Raw genomic sequence first — 18,772 nt, forward strand, 5'->3', positions numbered from 1 at the left:
ATATTTTTTAGGAAGTTTCTATTTCTAGGCTATTTTATTTTTTTTATTTTTAGAAATTTCCTATTTTCTAATTCTAGATTCTGATTCTTCTTTCAAGTAACTTTCTATCTTCTAGTTTAGGTTTTATTATTTTTAGAAGAGTCTTTAGGTTTTATTTATTTTTTTTTTTTTAGAAAGTTTCTCTCTTATTTTCTAATTTCCTATTTTTTAGAAATTTTTCCTTTTTAGAAACTAACTTAGCTTTTATTTCTAAGATTACAAACTTTCTTTTTTAGAAATTAACCGTTGCTTAGGATTTTTTTTCTAGCATTATTTTAGTAAATTTAATTTATTTTTGTTTTCTTTTTGTTTACAGGAATTAAGGAGGGAAGCTGCTAACATTGTCTTCAAAAGGAGGAGCTCTCTATTCTTCAGACATCAATCATCTCCTTTCCCGGGTTCTTTCTTCCCATTCTTATTTACATAGTTTTAACTTGTTTTAGAATCTCATAGTTTCTAGGTCTAGTTTTATTTCTCTTAGGTTGCTTCTTTGTTTAATTTTCTTTCTTACATTGCAATAACATAGTTTATGCTAGGACGTAGATCTCTGAATATAGAACTAGCACCGTTTGATCCTGAGATTGAAAGAACAATTCGTGAAAGATTGAGAAATAATCCTGTTGAAATGGCGAATGAGACTGAAGTTAAAGCTCTCAAAGATTATTCAGCTCCTGTCCAATTTAATGCGCCTTCATGCATAGTGTTGCCAACCACTACGGCAGCACACTTTGAACTTAAACCTGGAGTCATACAATTGTTGCCATCCTTTTATGGATTGGACAAAGAGGACCCATATCATCATGTGAAAGAATTCTTAAACATTTGCTCCACCTTTAAGTTCCAAAACTTCTCAGACGATTCGATCCGCCTACGCCTGTTTCCTTTTTCTTTGAAGGATAAGGCGAAAGCATGGTTGAATTCTCTAGAAGTTGGATCTATCACTACATGGGACCAACTGTCTAAGAAGTTCTTAAACAAGTTCTTCCCCGTTCACAAAACCAATGCCCTCCGTAGAGAAATCATTAACTTCACACAAAAAGAGGGCGAGCACTTTCATGAATGTTGGGAAAGATGGAAGGACTTGCTTCTTAAATGTCCTCACCATGGTTTTGAGAAGTGGCAACAAGTTCAATACTTCTATGACGGTCTGACACCACAGAACCGTCCATGGTTGATGCCACCAGTGGAGGGTCATTCATGACCAAAAGTGATGTCGAAGCGTGGAACTTCTTTGAAACCTTGTGCGAAAATTCCCAACAATGGGATTATTCAAATAGAGGTGACAAAAGTCCCCAACCACAAAAGAGAGGTGGTATATATGAGATAGGAGTCATGCCGAGCTGAGCGCCAAGCTTGATAACCTGACAAAGAAAGTTGATGCTCTGGTATTAAATAATGGACCACCACAAACAGCTCAAGTCGAGGCATATGCCACATGTTCTAGTCCTGCCCATCCTATGCAGTCTTGTCCATCTAGTGCAGCATTCCCAGAACTTCTCTCTGAACAAGTTCATGCTATGAACACTTTTCAAAAATCTGGGAATGATCCTTACTCGAACACATACAACCCGGGGTGGGCTAGACATCCAAATTTCTCTTGGGCAAAAGGACCACAACAAGGAGGACCATCCTGGAAATCCTCCCATGCAACCGCACCTCCAAGTTGGCAATCAACAACCTCAACAGTTTCCACAATATCAACAACTGCCTACACAATCAAGGAAACCATCTCTTGAGGATACACTCCATCTTTTCATGCAGAGTTCTCTCCAATTCCAAAAAGACACCCAACAAACCTTACTGGCCAACCAGCAAAGCTTACATGCAAATGCACAATCCATTGCCAAGCTGGAAGTACAAATGGGTCAACTAGCTGCCACATTGAGTGAGAGAGAGAAGGGCAAGTTCCCTAGCCAACCTGAGGCTAATCCAAAGGGACAGTATGAGATTGGCTCTAATTCCAACCAAGGGCAATATCATGAACAGGCCAAATCGATCACTACCCTTAAGTCAGGCAAGCAGATTGATAATAGAATAGAGATGCCTGGGGATGAATCAAATTCTAAAACAGAAGATCAAGATGAAGCAGAGAGTCATACCAATGCATCCAAAGTCCAAAAGCTCTTTGACTCTCCAAGAGCCACTAATGTGCCACCTTATGTGCCCAAATCACCCTTTCCTCAACGTCTGGCACCAACAAAGAAAAGAAATAACTTTGATGAAATCTTGGATGTGTTTCAAAAAGTGCAAGTCAACATCCCGTTGCTTGACGCTATCAAGCAAGTCCCTGCTTACGCTAAGTTTCTTAAAGATTTATGCACTCAAAAGCGTAAGCAGAATGTTCATAAGAAAGTCTTCCTTGCAGAGCAGCTCAGCTCCATGATTCAACATAACACCCCTCCTAAATTTAGGGATCCAGGAGCTCCCACCATTTCTTGCGGCATAGGAGATCATAAGATCGGGAAGGCATTACTTGATGTAGGGCGAGTGTCAATTTGTTACCATATTCGGTCTATGAGCAGCTAGGACTTGGTGAGTTGAAACCGACTAAGGTAACATTACAACTAGCCGATAGATCTGTCAAGGTGCCCGGGGTGTTATTGAAGATGTGTTAATCCAGGTTGATAAATTTTATTTTCCGGTGGATTTCATAGTTATAGATACTCAGCCTGTCCAGAATCTTCATAGTCGGATCCCAGTCATTTTGGGTCGTCCATTTTTGGCCACATCTAATGCTATTATCAATTGCGGAATGGGGTTATGAAATTGTCCTTTGGTAACATGAATATTAAACTCAATGTTTTTAATGCAGGACAACAACCCTCAGATTTGGATGACATATTTGAAGTGGACATGATCGAGAGCCTTGTGCAGGACTCCTTCCGTACATCTTTTGAAGATCCTCTTGAAACCTGCTTAGCACAATCGGGCATGGATTTTGACATTGATAGTCCCATCCATGAAGTCAATGCATTGCTCGACTCTACTCCTATATTGGAGACTGAAAAATGGAGAGCGAAAGTGGAACCTCTCCATCCCTCTGAGACTCTTCTTGACAGCATAGTTTGTAACTCTGAGAAGACAAAGGCGAGCAGGTTGCTTAATGTTCTTAGAGCATATAAGGCAGCAATTGAACGGAAGATAGTGGAAATACAGGGAGTATGCCCCACGATATGTATGGATCATGCTGTGGAAATGTCGCATAACATGCAAAGGAAGCGTGATCCTAACATAGAAGAAGTCGTTCGAGCAGAAGTCCTTAAATTATTTGACGACAGTGTCAGTTGCCTTATTTCAGATAGCACAGTTCATGGGAACTCACGTCACTTGTCTGGGATCGGTTAATGAAAGTGTTGAGGTAATTTCTTTGGCGGACCCCGGTTATAAAGATTATTTCATTCATGGTCCGTTCTTGTCTGGCTGAAGACGTTAAACTTAGCGCTCATGGGAGGCAACCCAGCCTTTTGCTTTATTGTATTGCTTTTTATTTCATTCATTTTCATTTTTCTGAGTTAGTTACTTCAATGTTTGTGGGTAACATTGCCGCAAACCCTCACGAGACTACAACTCGTCCACTAGGGGTAACCTAGGGGTTTAAAGGCTTGTTGCATGCGCTAAATGCAATCGAGAGCACCTGCGAAAGTGGTATAGGTAGGATCTTCTTTTCTTTTTCTTTTTGTTATTTTCGCTTCTATTAATTTCTCTCTTGCCCTAACTTGCTCTTACATTGATAATTTTGGGAAGCCTCTTGATTCTCCGTCCAGGTACTATCTTTCCCTCATTTCTCTTTTATTATTCGTTGTCCCATGTGCATTACTTGTGTATTTCTAATACATTGAGGACAATGTAGATTTTCGGTTGGGGGTGGGAGATTAGGGTACCTAATCAGTATTTTCTTAGTCCTGAGGAAAATTTGTGAAAATTTTAAAATTTTTTCTGAATTTCTATTGAATTCAAAGTGACTTTGAAGGATAGTTGTGATTTTAACATTATAAGATACCTGATGTTGGTAACTAATGACTCTTAGATTCGGCCATCTGCTTGATTTCACAGTCAATTTTGAATTGTTAATCCATGATTAGACGTTGTGAACATTGATTGAGTCATGATTTTACATATCACATCTCGCTTGCACATTAAGTTTTGGTTCGATAACTGAATGATTAACTTGGTAAAAAGAAGAATTAAAAGGCTAAGTCACATAATCTTCACCATAGGTTTGCTCCCTATAGGTATAGATTTGATTCTCCATAGTTGACTTATAAAAAATGAGGCGACGAGTTTTCGCCATAGGTTTGCTCCCTATAGGTAAGAATTTGATTCCCCTCATTTACGTTATTGCTCATAAAGAAAATCAAAGGTTGGTAAAATTAAAAATAATATGTGAGATAAGTGTTGGTTTCAAGCTTGGTTGTCACGAATTACCAATGATATCATGAGATTGACAATTGGATCTCTTAATATTTGTAAGTCGAGATTACACTTTACATTCATGGAGCTCGATGTTCAGAAATGTTCTAATTAATGGATTAATATGTTGAACTTGATTATGAAGTTTACTGTGAGCTTGATTTCAGGAGAAAATTCTACTTACCATTCATGAATCTTAGAATTTTCACATCTCAGCTGTCTGTTCACAAGTCACTTGAGTTTACAGGAATCGTCTTTTATTTCTAAAATTATTTTTCGCATGTTTTGCTCGGGACTAGCAAAATGCTGGTTGGGGGTTGTGATCAGGGTCAAATATTGCATATCAGACCCCAGTAATTACCAGATTTTACGTATATGATAATGCTTAATGGAGTATTTTAATTGTATTTTTGTTACAGGATGAAGTCAGGAGCGTTAATTGAAAATTGATGTTAAAGGCATGGATTTCATGATCCAAAGTCTCCAGAGCACGGGATAGACTCCAGAGAACCAATAATGAAGATTTTACACGCCTGAGATCTGAAGCAAGGAAGAGAAGAAAGAGAAGAAAGAGAAGAAAGAAGAGAGAGATCGATTGGTTTGGTGTTTAATTTTTATGAATTTTATTTAATATTTTTCATGAATTTTATGGGTCACTAATCTCTCTAGGGCTGAGATGAAGCCCTAATTTGATTAGCTCTTGTATTGGTTGATTTACTTTGAATTTCAATTAATTTGTTTCTTTCTTTAAGTGGGCTTTATGGGTTTAAATTCTATACTTCTCCATCTATGAACTTGATTAAAGTATATATATGGATGTTGTTTGGATGCTTATTATAGGTACTTGTGTCTGATCAAGAACAAGTTTCCTATAGAGGAAGAAACAGGGTGCTTTAATGAATGTACATTCCATGTACCCAACCAAGGATATGGGATATGTCATTCATGGCATTGCTTAAAGGAATTAGACAGTTTGTATGCCCGATTAAGGACACAGATTGTGCTTTCTCTATTTAAGTGGTATCAATCTAGATCAAGGTGAATCAACAGACAAAACAAGGGTTAGGATAATTAGGGGTGGATTCGAAAGTCCTAGTGCCCTCTCTCTGATTGAATTTTCTTCCCTGTTCTTAATTAATTATTTTTCATAAAATTGTGCTTAGTAATTCATTCCATTATTTGTTGGATTAGTTAAGGAGAATCATATATTTGAATTGTGACGACCAGTCCTCGTGGGAACGATCTCGTAATACGTACCGTATCTACATCTGATTCGTATACTTGCGAGTTTAAAAATCATTTAAATCATGTTGGTTTAAACAAAACATCAGTTACAGTTTTCTTTATGTAACCTATATCGCTACTACGTGCTTTGTGGTTGAAATGCCTATGTATGATAACATGTACACCATGTGTTTGTTGAAATGCTCAAATGAGATTTATATATATATATTGGTTGTCACATGCTGTCTTTGACTACAACATGTGATTGCTATTATTTGGAGTGTGATTAAGGTTACGATGTAGTCCAGGCAATCAGTAACGATTTACGATCAGCAGCCCAACTGTTTATTCATGAAGGATACGTTCGACGAATCTGAGTCATACGGTGATTATCAACAGTGGTTAGGCCACGAGGAGTGCGCATGTGCTCCATGTTGATTAACTCAACGTACGCTCGTACTATTTGAGCTTGTCAAGTAGCCTGATTGGCTTAATGTATGTTCACCATGTATATATGCTACTGCTTGAATTTAAGGTACTAGCTTACCAGTGAAAAGCCCATTTAACCTTGGTACCACGATCCGCTAAGACTCATGAGCCGGGTATGGTGGTATGGGACACCGTGGTCGAGCTGTAAGCCTATGCGGAGGTGACAAGCCTCCCCGTAGTGTCCAGTGAGCAAACCAAACTTGTGAGCCGAATACGGTGGTATGGGACACTGTATTCGAGCTGTTGGCCTACGATCAGGTGACGAGCCTCTCGTGGTGACCTCAAGTATACACTAGGATTGCGCTAAGGTGACAAGCCATTCCGTAGTGACTTTGAGTATAAACTAGGCATACGCTGAGGTGACGAGCCTCCCTGTAGTGACTTATAACTGCTAACATATGAGATTAACTAGGATTGACAACCTTAGATGGATCATTGTTTGGGTAAATGATATAAAGGGAGGTGCCTTAACGTCCCAACCTACTTATGAAAAAGACTAAGTAAGAACTTGGCTAATCATGTATATGCACCACATTGCTTGTGCCTTTGGCATTGGAGTTGAGCACAGAGGAAGAGGTGCATGCCGCGACCATCAGATGATGTCATAGAGGGAGTGTAGGTGAGGGCATGCATCATTAACACATATCATCCTTGCATTAACCAGAGTACCTAGGAGTGCTTGTTGTATTGCTTTATCATTACTGCTTGGCTAAATTGATAACATGTTAACCTTTGCCTTATAGTTCTACTAAGTTAATCACTCACTCCCACTCTGGGATGGTGTTTTAAAACACCAACCAGACTCTGTTGTAGTTATAGATGATGGCGATGCTGACGAAGCGGAGCCTAACTTTTATGATGGTGAGTTCTCCTATATGTAACTCTTGGGTGGGTCTATGTAGACTTGGAGTTGCGCCATCTGGGCTACTGGGATATGGACTAGAGGATATTACACTTGATCATTTTATAAATTTTAGTATAGTACATGTAACTATTTGACCTGGTGACGTTCATACTCTGGGGACTTACAATCACTTATATGCTTATATGTACTTATCAGAGTCTTTCGTTTGTGTAATTTAACTGTCTCTAGAGTATGATATGTTGATTTGGTATAATCCCACTCATGTTTAATGCACTAATATGGACAACATTTAATCATCATTATCTATGTTGCATAAGTGATGTGTTAGAATTCAGGAGTTGGGCTCCTGCTGGACCCTCAATTTTTCGGGCATTATAAGTTGGTATCAGAGCATGATTTAGATTAAACTGGGCCTGGGTTATGGACACTCGATGCATACTGACATACTTTGATCTTGGAGGGAGTGATAAAACGTAAAAATGATCCTAGAATCCCTAGTTTCGCCCGATGGTGATCATACGACCGTTGAAGCGAAACTGACCATAGAAACAGGACCCGTATGCATCTGTGATCATACGAGTGATCCCAATCCTTTTCTAAACCATGAATCGACAAGTTTAGATGAGGATTTAGCCTATTCCACACTCAAACAACCTAAAAACGCGAATATACGCGAGACAGAACCCGAAAATGCCTTAAACAGACTCGGGGGGCTAAACGGTGCAAATTAAGGGGATCTAAAGTAGACCCCGCACACATATGACACCCTGAGGAGGGGGGGGGGGGGATGACATCTCCCCTAGGATGAGCCCTCACCCCGATATCCAGCTACCGACGATGGCATCGCCGAATCGGCGAGGCCTCGCTAATCGGGTCAACCAGGCCTGTTGGGCCGGTCGGGTCGGCACATATACATGGCTGTGGGGCCCATAGAATCATGTGAGACCCCTTTTATTCACCCCATTTACTTTATTTCCTCCCCTTACACCAGTTCAAGCTTTTTAAATCCCTCAAAATTTGATTTTCCTCTCTCAAATGACCCCTCCAATCTCGATCTTCTTCCTTCTACTTGCACCACCTCCAATACTCTCTCAAACCCATCTTCTACACCCACCTATCTCCCTTAATCCCTCTCATATGAGTACACAAATGCTTCTTTGTGTCACAAAAACCTCAAAGTTTAACAACCCATAATATCCTTCCATCTTGTTTTGCTCAAATGGCTCTTTTCGAGCTCATGGCGGCGATTTTCTCCATTTCCATGCCTCTTTCTCTTATGGGGAAGAAGATGACTTCCACAGATGAAGTCGGGTCTAGGCGCCCTACCTATTTAAGGAGGTAAAAAGGCATCACAACAAGTATAACTATCGATCAGGAGATAAGGACGAAGCGGGATCTCGATCCCCAGGCTCCCCTCGAAAGAGCTCTACTGGTGGATATGTCACATGGAAGGTTTCATGACCATAGGGTTGTTTTTGAAGCACACGTGGATGAGAAGCTCTTTGGGCTTTCTCCGACAATGGATCGCCTATTGGATGCCAGATGGGGTCTCATATTTGAGGGCAAGTCACTTGCAAACGAGAGCACTGTCTAAGCCTTCTACGCCCATATACGAAAGCCATTGCTGGAGCCTTTACAGTTCAAAATCCCCGTGGGAAGGCGGGAAGCCACAGTTGATGTCGGTTTGATAGCCCGAATCATGGGGATGCCGCTTGGTGAGGTTTATGCTAGCGAGAAGAACCTCAGGAGTGAGCGTGAAAAGGATCACCGCACGTGATTTCTTTGTGGCTAACTGGTCCACTGGAATCCAGGCAATTGCCTCCTAGCATCTAATATGACTCCTGACTTCCGCCTGCTCTACCACATCTTAACCCACAATGTGTATCCCAGATGGAGCAATCACAGTGAGTGTATGCGTTTGATGGTAGATTTCTTATACCGAGCTGGGAAGGGAGACAACCTGTGCTTACCTACGTATGTACTACTGTAGATAGTTCAGACCGTATGCTCTCTTAGGACAACCATTTCACTCCCATTCGGCCGACTCATATGCAAGCTTGCTCATGAATTTGAGTACAAACTTGGTGCAAAAATTCCTGTGCTAATCCATTTCATCAATGACACCACTCTCAACAACATGAATATCGGGCCACAACAACGTCAAGCCCAACTCGATGAGTGAAGATGAAACGAAAAGTGAAAAGGAAGAGTGATGAAGAAGGCAGAGATGAGATAGAGGAAGAAAGCGAGAAAGAGGAAGAGCAGGAAGAGGAAGAAGAGGAGGCCTAAGACACTGATGAGGGCTCTCCTCCTACTACACATGAGCGTGACAGTGATCGGGCTGCTTGGGAAGCCCGTTTAGCTCAGATCGAGGAGGGCCAGGTTGCCTTGTGACAGGAGGTCAAAAAGACCCGAGCCAAGTCAGAAGAGAATCATGCCTTCGTGAAGCGAAAATTTAATAAAGTGTCTCGCACCTTGAGGGCTATCCTGTGTTATCTACAGGACAAGGGTGCTCCTCCACTATCGCCAGATTTAGACGACTAGTCATATGTATAGTCGTCCCTTAGTTTATTTTGCTGTTAGTCTTCCTTTGTACTAGCCTTAGTAGACTTGTTAGTCGTTAGTATGTTTAGTGGTTAAAACTTATTTAAATTAGCTCACATGCATCTTCTGTCATGACTCATGTGAATCTATATCTCATGTATTGTGACAATTTTGGTAATGAAATGCATGAAGTTTCTTCTGATTTGGAATGTGAATGATGTGTGGATGAGTGTATGTTCTTATGCTGAATCTGACACGGGTTGCACCTTATGTTATATATAGGCAATGCCACCTAAGGCCACTCAGAGTACGACATGTCTTACACTTGGCGACTCGATTGACGGGGCACCTCTCCTTAGCGATAGCCATATGGACCCCAGTCTGGGCCTGGATCACGAGACTATGCCAGATTCTCAACAGGCCACTAGCCCCACTAATGGGCTAACACCTTTTGCACCACCAGTTCCTGAGCAGAACCGTGCGTCTACTTCAATACCTCACGTGCCTCAGTCAGCTCCTCCTCCTGATAGGTTAGAGCAGACGTTGCTCTTGATGCAACAGTAATAGCAGCAGTTTTTGGCCACCATTGCGGGGGCCATTGCCCAGAACATACACACAGTTTCGCTTGCACCATTAGTTTAGCCTGCTGGAAATATGAGTGCCTAGTGGCTTATTTGAGTGATTCCAGCGCTTCTGACCCCTACATTTGCGAGTACTTATTTGAGTGCAGCCTGTTGGAATATATGAGTATTGGCTTGATCACATCTCTAAGATGCTGAAGCTGTTGCACTACACTGAGGCAGAGCAGGTTGAGCTGATCACATACATGTTCGAGAAGGAAACCAGTACTGGTGGGACAACATGAAGGCCCACATTGCAGATTATGTGTCCCGTTGTCTCACGTGCCTACAGGTTAAGGCAGAGCATCACTGACCTCCTAGACTGCTTCAACTCATGCCCATAGTGGAATAGAAATGAGATTTCATCTCTATGGATTTTATCTCAGGGCTACCAAAGACGAGGAAGGGACATGACTCCATATGGGTGATTATGGACTGGTTGATGAAATCAGCTCATTTCTCCTTATTAGAGTTTCAAACTCAGCAGATGATTTGGTCAGGCTGTACATCAAGGAGATAGTATGTCTTCATGAAGTTCCCATGGAGATCGTGTCGGATAGAGACACACGATTCACATCTATCTACTGGACCCATATCTAGGAAGCAATGGGTTTGAAATTGAAGTTCAGTACCATGTTCCACCCATAGAATAACAGGCAGACGGAACGGGTGAATCAAGTGTTGGAAGATATACTGTGAGCTTGTGTGTTGAATTTCAAGGACTGTTGGGATGACTGTCTTCCTTATGCTGAGTTCACTTATAACAACAACTTTTAGGTGAGTATTGGCATGGCCCCCTACGAAATGTTGTATGGGCATCCGTGTAGAGCACCGTATTGATAGGCAGAGGTTGGCGAGAGAAGTTTGATTGGCCCCGAGTTAGTACATGCAACCGTTGAGAAGATCGACATTATCAGGCATCGACTTTTGGTAGCACAGAGTAGGCAGAAGAGCTATACCAATGCGAGGCAACGACCTTTAGAGTTCGAGGTTGGGGACCATATGTTCCTGAAAGCTTCCCTTATGAAGGGAGTTCTTCGATTTGGAAAGAAGGGGAAGCTCACGCCAAGATTCAATGGTTCATTCCAGATGCTAAACCGAGTGGGTGTGGTAGCTTACCGCCTTGCCTTGCCCACACCACTCGTAGGCATGCACAACGTATTTCACGTATTTATGCTGAAGAAATATGTTCCTGACCCTTCCCACATTATCAAATGGGAGCAAGTACAGTTGAGTGAGGAAGCTACTTATGTACTGCGACTGACACATATTCTAGACCAGAAGGAACAGGTGCTGCGAGTAAGGTTATCCCGCTTGTGAAGGTATTATGGACACACCACACTGAGGAAGAGGCTACTTGGGAAACAGAAGCCGAGGTCCAAAAGAACTACCCTCAGATTCTCAAGGAGTATGAAAAGGTACTAATTTCAAGGATGAAATTTTTTCTTAAGGGGGGTAGATTGTAACGTCTCAGAAAAATTCGTACAAAGACCCGAGTACCACCTCAGGCAGAAATCACTAAGGACCGAATCCCTTAAGGAATTAGATGAAAATTAATTAAGTACTAAACTGAATTAACAAGCAGATTAGCTTGAACTACTTTCTATATGAACTACAAGATCCAAAATAAGTAGGATCACTAACGTTACATTACCTAAAAACCTAAGATCAATCTCTAAACCTAGTTGCTCTCGGAAGCATCACGAAACTCTGTATCGGACCTGGACCACACGTCAAAAGTCCAATTAATACGAAGCTATATAATTATGACTGCATTACTGGGCTTGACAACCATCTTAGAAATCAAGTCTAAATAGTATCCAGAAACACACAACTTGAGCTCAGAGTGAAGTTTGTGAGAAACGTGAATATCTTCAGAAAATAAACTCAAACTTAAGTGAATTGGGTCATTCGCTTGTAGGCCAAATTTAAAGTTTTAGACCGTCAGATTCTGACCCAACTGCACCCTCAGATCAGGAAAATTTCCCTACACAGGTCAGTGTACTTGTGGCCTTGATCGAGTGACGACGACCGTTGTATTGGAACAGGTCCACCGCGGTCGATCAACAAATCCAATCGAACCAAAAATATAACCTGACATAGATCTATTGTCAAGGGACTTTCTCCGAACCGTATGCAGGTAATGGGCCTCCAGATGAGCTCCATTGACCTGAAACAGCTGCCATTTGGCTTTAACCTAAGTATACCATGGCCCTGGGGCCATTGAGCTCACTCTCGAGCTATATAAGGCCCTTAAACCCCCTCTCTCCCATGCCATATGAATTATATAAACCCTAGGAGAGAGAAGAGAGAAAAGAGAAGGAGAAGTGAGAGAGAGTGAGAGATAGTTGTTGGGATTTTATCCCACCGCTCTACGTGCTGATTCACCTCTTCCATATCGATTAACCGACGATTCTGATTCCACTGTTGGGTAAGAAATCCTAACCCTAACCTGTGTTAGGTATCCAGATAGAGTAAAGGGTGAAATAGCAAACCTATTTCATGTTATAGGTTACCGTTGTGCCATAGACGAAGACTTAGTGTTCGAACTGAGTTCGATACGAGTTTATCGGTGGAAGGTGCGGACTATAAACGTTTAGGTTATAGTTTTCAAGGCTTTCAATGTCAGTTAATGATTTATGACTGACTTGATTGCTATCACATGTGCTTATATACGATGTTATCCGTATATTACATATATATGTGTATTATGTTATTTTCATGCATTCTATGTGTTTGTTGAAATGTTTGATTGAATATGGAATTATGATTTTTGCTTGCCATGATTATTGATTGATAATACATGATTGATGTATGTGTGGCAACTCCTTGGTGAAAGGATTTCCTATAATATACGTTATAACAAATTTATTACATGTATGTGATATGTGTAGTCTAAGTGTTTGCTAAAATGCCTGAATGAGAAAATGCTTGTTAAAATGTGTTTAATGAGGGTGTTGAGATGGGATTCTCAATTCCCTTATTTATAGTTATTGTTTCCTTTATGTAACTTATATTGCTACTACGTGCTTTGTGGTTGAAATGCATATGTATGATAACATATACATTGTGTTTGTTGAAATGCTCAAATGAGATTTATATCTAGATTGGTTATCACATGCTGTCTTTGACTACCACATGTGAATGCTATTGTTTGAAGTGTGATTGAGGCTATGATGTAGTCCAGGCAATCGGTAACGGTTTACGATCGACGACCGAACTGTTTAGCCACGACGAATACGTTCGACGAATTTGAGTCGTACGGTGATTATCGATAGTTGTTAGGCCACGAGGAGTGCGTATGCGCTCCATGTTGATTAACTCAACGTACGCTCATATTATTTAAGCTTGTCAAGTAACCCGATTGGCCTAATATATGTCCACTATGTATGGACGCTACTGCTTAATTATAAGATACTAACTTACTAGTGAAAAGCCTGTTTAAGCTTGGTACATGGTAAGACTCATGTGCCAAGCATGGTGGTATGGGACACCGTGGTCGAGCTGTCGGCTTACGCTGATGTGACGAGCCTCCTCGTAATGTTCAGTGAGGAAACCAAACTCGTGAGACGAATATGGTGGTATGGGACAATGTATTTGAGTTGTCCACCTATGATCAGGTGACCAACCTCTCGTAGTGACCTCAAGTATACATTCAGACTACGCTAAGGTGACAAGCCTTTCCATAGTGACTTTAAGTATAAACTAGGCATGTGCTGAGTGATGACCCTCCACGTAGTGACCTAGAACTGGTAATATATGAGATTAACTAGGATTGACGACCCTAGATGGATCGTTGTTTGGGTAAATGATATAAAGGGAGGTGCCTTAACTTCCCAACGTACTGTATGAATAAGACTAAGTAAGAACTTGACTAATCACGTACATGTACAGCATTGCATTTGCCTTTAGCGTTGGAGTTGAGCACAGAGGAAGGGGTGCATGCTGCGATTGTGAGATGATGTCGCAGAGGGAGTGTAGACGAGGGCATGTATCATTACAAATATCATCCTTACATTAACCAGAGTACCTAGGAATGCTTGTTGTATTGCTTTATCATTATTTCTTGTCTGAATTGATAACATGTTTACCTTTATCTTATAGCTCCACTGAGTTGACCACTCACTCCCACTCTGGGACGGTGTTTTAAAACAACAACTAGACTCTGTTGTAGTTGCAGATGATGGTGATGCTGACGAAGCGGAGCCTGACTTTTATGATGATGAGGAGTTCTCCTATCTGCTACTCTCGGGGGGGGTCTATGTAGACCTGGAGTTGCATCATCGGGGCTACTGGGATATGGACTAGAGGACATTACACTTGATCATTTTGTAAATTTTGGTATAGTACATATAACTATTTGACCTGGTGACGTTCATACTCTAGAGACTTACAATCACTTACATGCTTATATGTACTTATCACAGTCTTCCACTTGCGTAATTTAACTGTCTCTGGAGTATGATATGTTGATTTGGTATAATCCCATGCATGTTTAATGCGCTAATACGGACAATATTTAATCATCATTATCTATGTTACATAAGTGATGTGTTGGAACTTGGGAGTTGGGTTCCTGTTCGACCCCTGATTTTTAGGGCATTACACCATCGTTAATGACGGTCCATGACCGTCCTTATTTACAGATGGTCCATAACCATCCATTTAACGTCCATCTTTAATGACGGTCCATGATCGTCCTTTAACGAAGATGACGCGAAAAAATAGGATGGCCCATGCGACAGTTCAAAACCGTCATTTATTGAGTTTTGAGATGGTTTTCAGTTGTCCTTTTTTCATCGTTTTAACATAGTGATATTTCATGTGGGGCTTGACATTGGTTCCCACTCTCTGTATATGATGTGCTAATTAAAGGCGATTATCTCATGATATATCAAATAACATGCTGATGTATTTAACCTGATAGGACATGTTGATAACATGTCTAGTTAGTGGATATCATGCCTATTTGTATGCCCATACACATAATTTGTATGCTTGTTCTGAAGAATGATTGATCATAGTATGCGCCCTTCAACTTGGGACACCTAGGGGCACCCATATGAGATAGGGTTGTACCACATGATTGCATGGTATACGCATGTTTAGTGCATGACTTGGACATTATGACTATGCATTCTTTATGTCGTGATTACTTTTACGCCCAAGCGATATTGGGTTGTGACCTCCACAGGCATATTGTGGATGACCGGATTAGATACTAAAAATATATGTTCTAACACTATGGTGATATGGATGTCCCTAGGTGAAAGTCTTTAAACCCTGTGGTACCAGTAGGATGCTTTATTGTCGAGACCAAGTAGATAACATGAGTGCTCGAGTGCCAAATTTTAGTAGGCCACGTCTCCCACCGTGTCATAGTTGGTTGAAAAGGTGTGTGACCTTATCCGCCCGAGGGTAGGTGGCTTTAAGCTAAGTTAAATCTGACCGGCTTCTAAATGGGTCTGCTATCGATAGGTCGGGTGGGCATTTGCATACCACTGACGAGACAGTTAGTGAGGTCTCTTTCACTCACTTGGTCATGCGCGCGATGGGGCGGCAACCAGTGTTGGAGTGTACTAGACCCTGGTGATGTATCTAGTGACAAACTGTTCTAATATGTGGACAAGTTGAGGATCAACATTTTTATATTGAATCTCTAGCATATGACATTCGACTATATAGGCCTTGCATTGCATAGCCTTGGTATGGCTAATAGCATTCATGGACTTGGCAGCTTAGCCCTCCATCATCTTCCTTATACTCTGATATTTGTATTATTATCATATGCATTGTGCATGCGTGCACACACTCTATTGAGCTTTGTAGGAAGCTTATGCATGTTTGTTTATGCCATAGGTGATGCTAGGGTGTATTGGCCGCATTGAGCCCGAAGTATGAGCCTGATCTTTTGAGTTTTGGTTATATCTTGTATTTCCTTTCCAACACTGTACCTAAAGAGTTTATTAGTGGATATGTGGTAATGATGTTTTGTGACTTGGGTACACTTGTGGTTATGCTCCTTTATAAATTAAAAAAATAAAAAATAATTCACCCTAAAATCCTCCTTGTAGGATCCTAGGATCGGAACATGGCATATAGGAGATGGGAGCTAAGATGAGGTACTACAGAGGCTGTCGGCACCTGATTCAGCGGCCGAAAATTTTGTGAGCCTAGTTCTTGAGTTTGAGGTGTGACATCGGTTGTCAGTTTGTTTCCTAAAAAGTGGAAGTATGCAATGGAGTAAATGAGGCTACTAAGAAAATATTATGTATTTACTAATATCGAGTCAATATATGGTAGTGTATATGTGAATTAAAAAAATACCTAATTATGGAGCGACCATTCTGTGATAGAGAGACTTGATTGATTAACGGTGATCGTTGATGGTATACTGATTGGACTGTACATCTTAAACCATGGCCGATAGTGAAAGAAAGATTCAGTACAAAAAAAAAAACATATCTAGCCTTGTCATGATATGTCATATCGATCTCAATGCATCCAATAAAGTGATAAAAGAGCAATTTATATAAAGACATTATTGGTCATCGACTGCATTATAAGAGAAAAAAAAAGGATGGAAAAACATGAAGTGACCGAGTGACTAAAGTCATATTGATTTTCATTTCCTCGAATTCTTCAAGGAAAGCTTGCATCTTGGCCTCATTTTTCTCTTATGTTAGGTGCCTAATCTGCTCCTTTCTCAATGATGATTAGAAGAAGATGAAGAAGCTAGTCGATGTGAATACTATTAAAAGAAACCATGTTCTTGGCTTCTTTTTTGTTTTTTTTTTTTACACCGAGACTTATCTTCAACCACATCTAGTAGATCGCAATTTGTTCATCTAAGAATGAAAGGTCTTCCGGGATGACCAGGTCATTAGAAAATAAGGAATGTTCTCATTCATTAAGTTCCTCCATCAGTCCGATACAATAAGCTTGCAATGTATGAAGCATGGTGCAGTTGAACTGGTGTGTCTGGACCCAACGTAATCATTCATGTCACGCCAGCTCATGAGCTTCACTCACCCCTACAGAGTCTTCTTTGGTCGAGGCTTGTCAGCCGAGATATCCAGTGAGCAGTTTAGAATTAAAAGTGATCTCGAGATGACGAAACCTGATAGAACACAGGCGTTCAGGTTTTGAAGGAGTTTTCCTAGCACAACCTCTAATTTGCCCGCTATCGAAGCCTCTTTAACAAAGTAATTAGCATCAAAGAGTAATGAAGATTGATAGAATTCTGTCAAACCTCAGTCGAAGATCTCCTTCAGGTAGCTCTCAACACCGACAATGAAAGAGGAAGAGATAGAAGCCATAGGTTGCGGTTTGTAGAAGCAAGGTAAGACTATGCAAATGAGGTGGGTGTAAATCTAAGTGGGGTTTGCAATGATTTAAATAGGTGATTCAGATACACATGATTAAAAGCATTTATAGCAGGAAAGACGTTGCATGTTCCAAGCAACTTGGGATGTGTAGTGGTCAAGGCTTTAAAATCAAAACAAGTCCATGTTGTCTCGAGTTTTCGAGGGCCAAGTCAGCAATTAGTTATAAAAGAGTAGAAAACAGGCTATGTCACGCCCCAAACACGAAAATCAGATTCACAGGAATCCCGATCGTCGAATTTGGTGCCGACAGCCTCCGTAGTACCCCATTCTCGGCTCCTAGCGTTCATACACCAGATTCCGATCCTGGGATCCTACAAGGAGGATTTTTTTTTTCAACATACGTTTAACTCGTAATAAGCATAATCACAAGTATACCCAAATTACAAAGACAACATCATCATCACATATCCACTAATATAAACATTTGAATACAATATTGAAAAGGAAATACATAAATCGAAAGTTAAGCTCAAGAAGACCGCCACACGCTCCAAGCTCAACACTGCTGCAACTTATCATCATCTGCACGCATCTATCGTGCATAAGCTTATAGAAAGCTTAGAGAGTGGTGCAAGTGTGTGTACAAGGTAAGTGCCAAGTATTCAACATAATGACATCATCATACAATACCAGAAATACCGGTAATCCATAAATCATACAATATCGGAATAAGCAGAAATATTGATAAGATCATGAATTATCAAAGTAAGCAGAAATTTTGATAAGATCATAAATCATATGATAACAGAGTAAGCGGAAATATGGACAAGTCCATGAGTCAATCAATGTCAGAATACGTAATATAGAACAACTATGCAATTAGGAATCATAGATAGCCAAATATCAAATGCAGAGGATGCAATACAATATACATTCCTGATGAGTAACACAAATAACATCAGCCATACCTAGACCATATAAATGCAAAGATACAATAACTCAAAATGTCGTATGCCGCTAATGTCATGCAATATGCGGTACGAATGGAATGACCATACTGGAGTGTGAAGTCGGGATGATAGTACGTAGTATCGCGGGCTATGGGGTCCATCACAAGGGACTTCTATCCAAACCAGTCCCATACCTAAATTTGGATAGTTAGACTCAATGTGGTAAACTCCTGATCTCAGGTTAGTCGCGCGCCCCAACCGAAATACTGGCCATTGCGAGAGCACACGTAACAAATAGTTGCG

The 18,772-nt window shown here is 40.7% G+C and overlaps 1 non-coding gene across 1 annotated transcript; it reads right to left on the bottom strand.

Annotated features, from left to right (window-relative positions):
* Positions 1 to 1,042: 1,042 nt before the first annotated feature.
* On the bottom strand, positions 1,043 to 1,149 carry LOC131238240 (small nucleolar RNA R71). The gene has a single exon (XR_009167647.1). It is a non-coding gene; the product is annotated as a small nucleolar RNA R71 (small nucleolar RNA).
* Positions 1,150 to 18,772: the final 17,623 nt, after the last annotated feature.

The sequence above is a fragment of the Magnolia sinica genome, chromosome 2 (assembly GCF_029962835.1).
Source record: "Magnolia sinica isolate HGM2019 chromosome 2, MsV1, whole genome shotgun sequence".
Classification (NCBI taxonomy): Eukaryota; Viridiplantae; Streptophyta; class Magnoliopsida; order Magnoliales; family Magnoliaceae; genus Magnolia; species Magnolia sinica.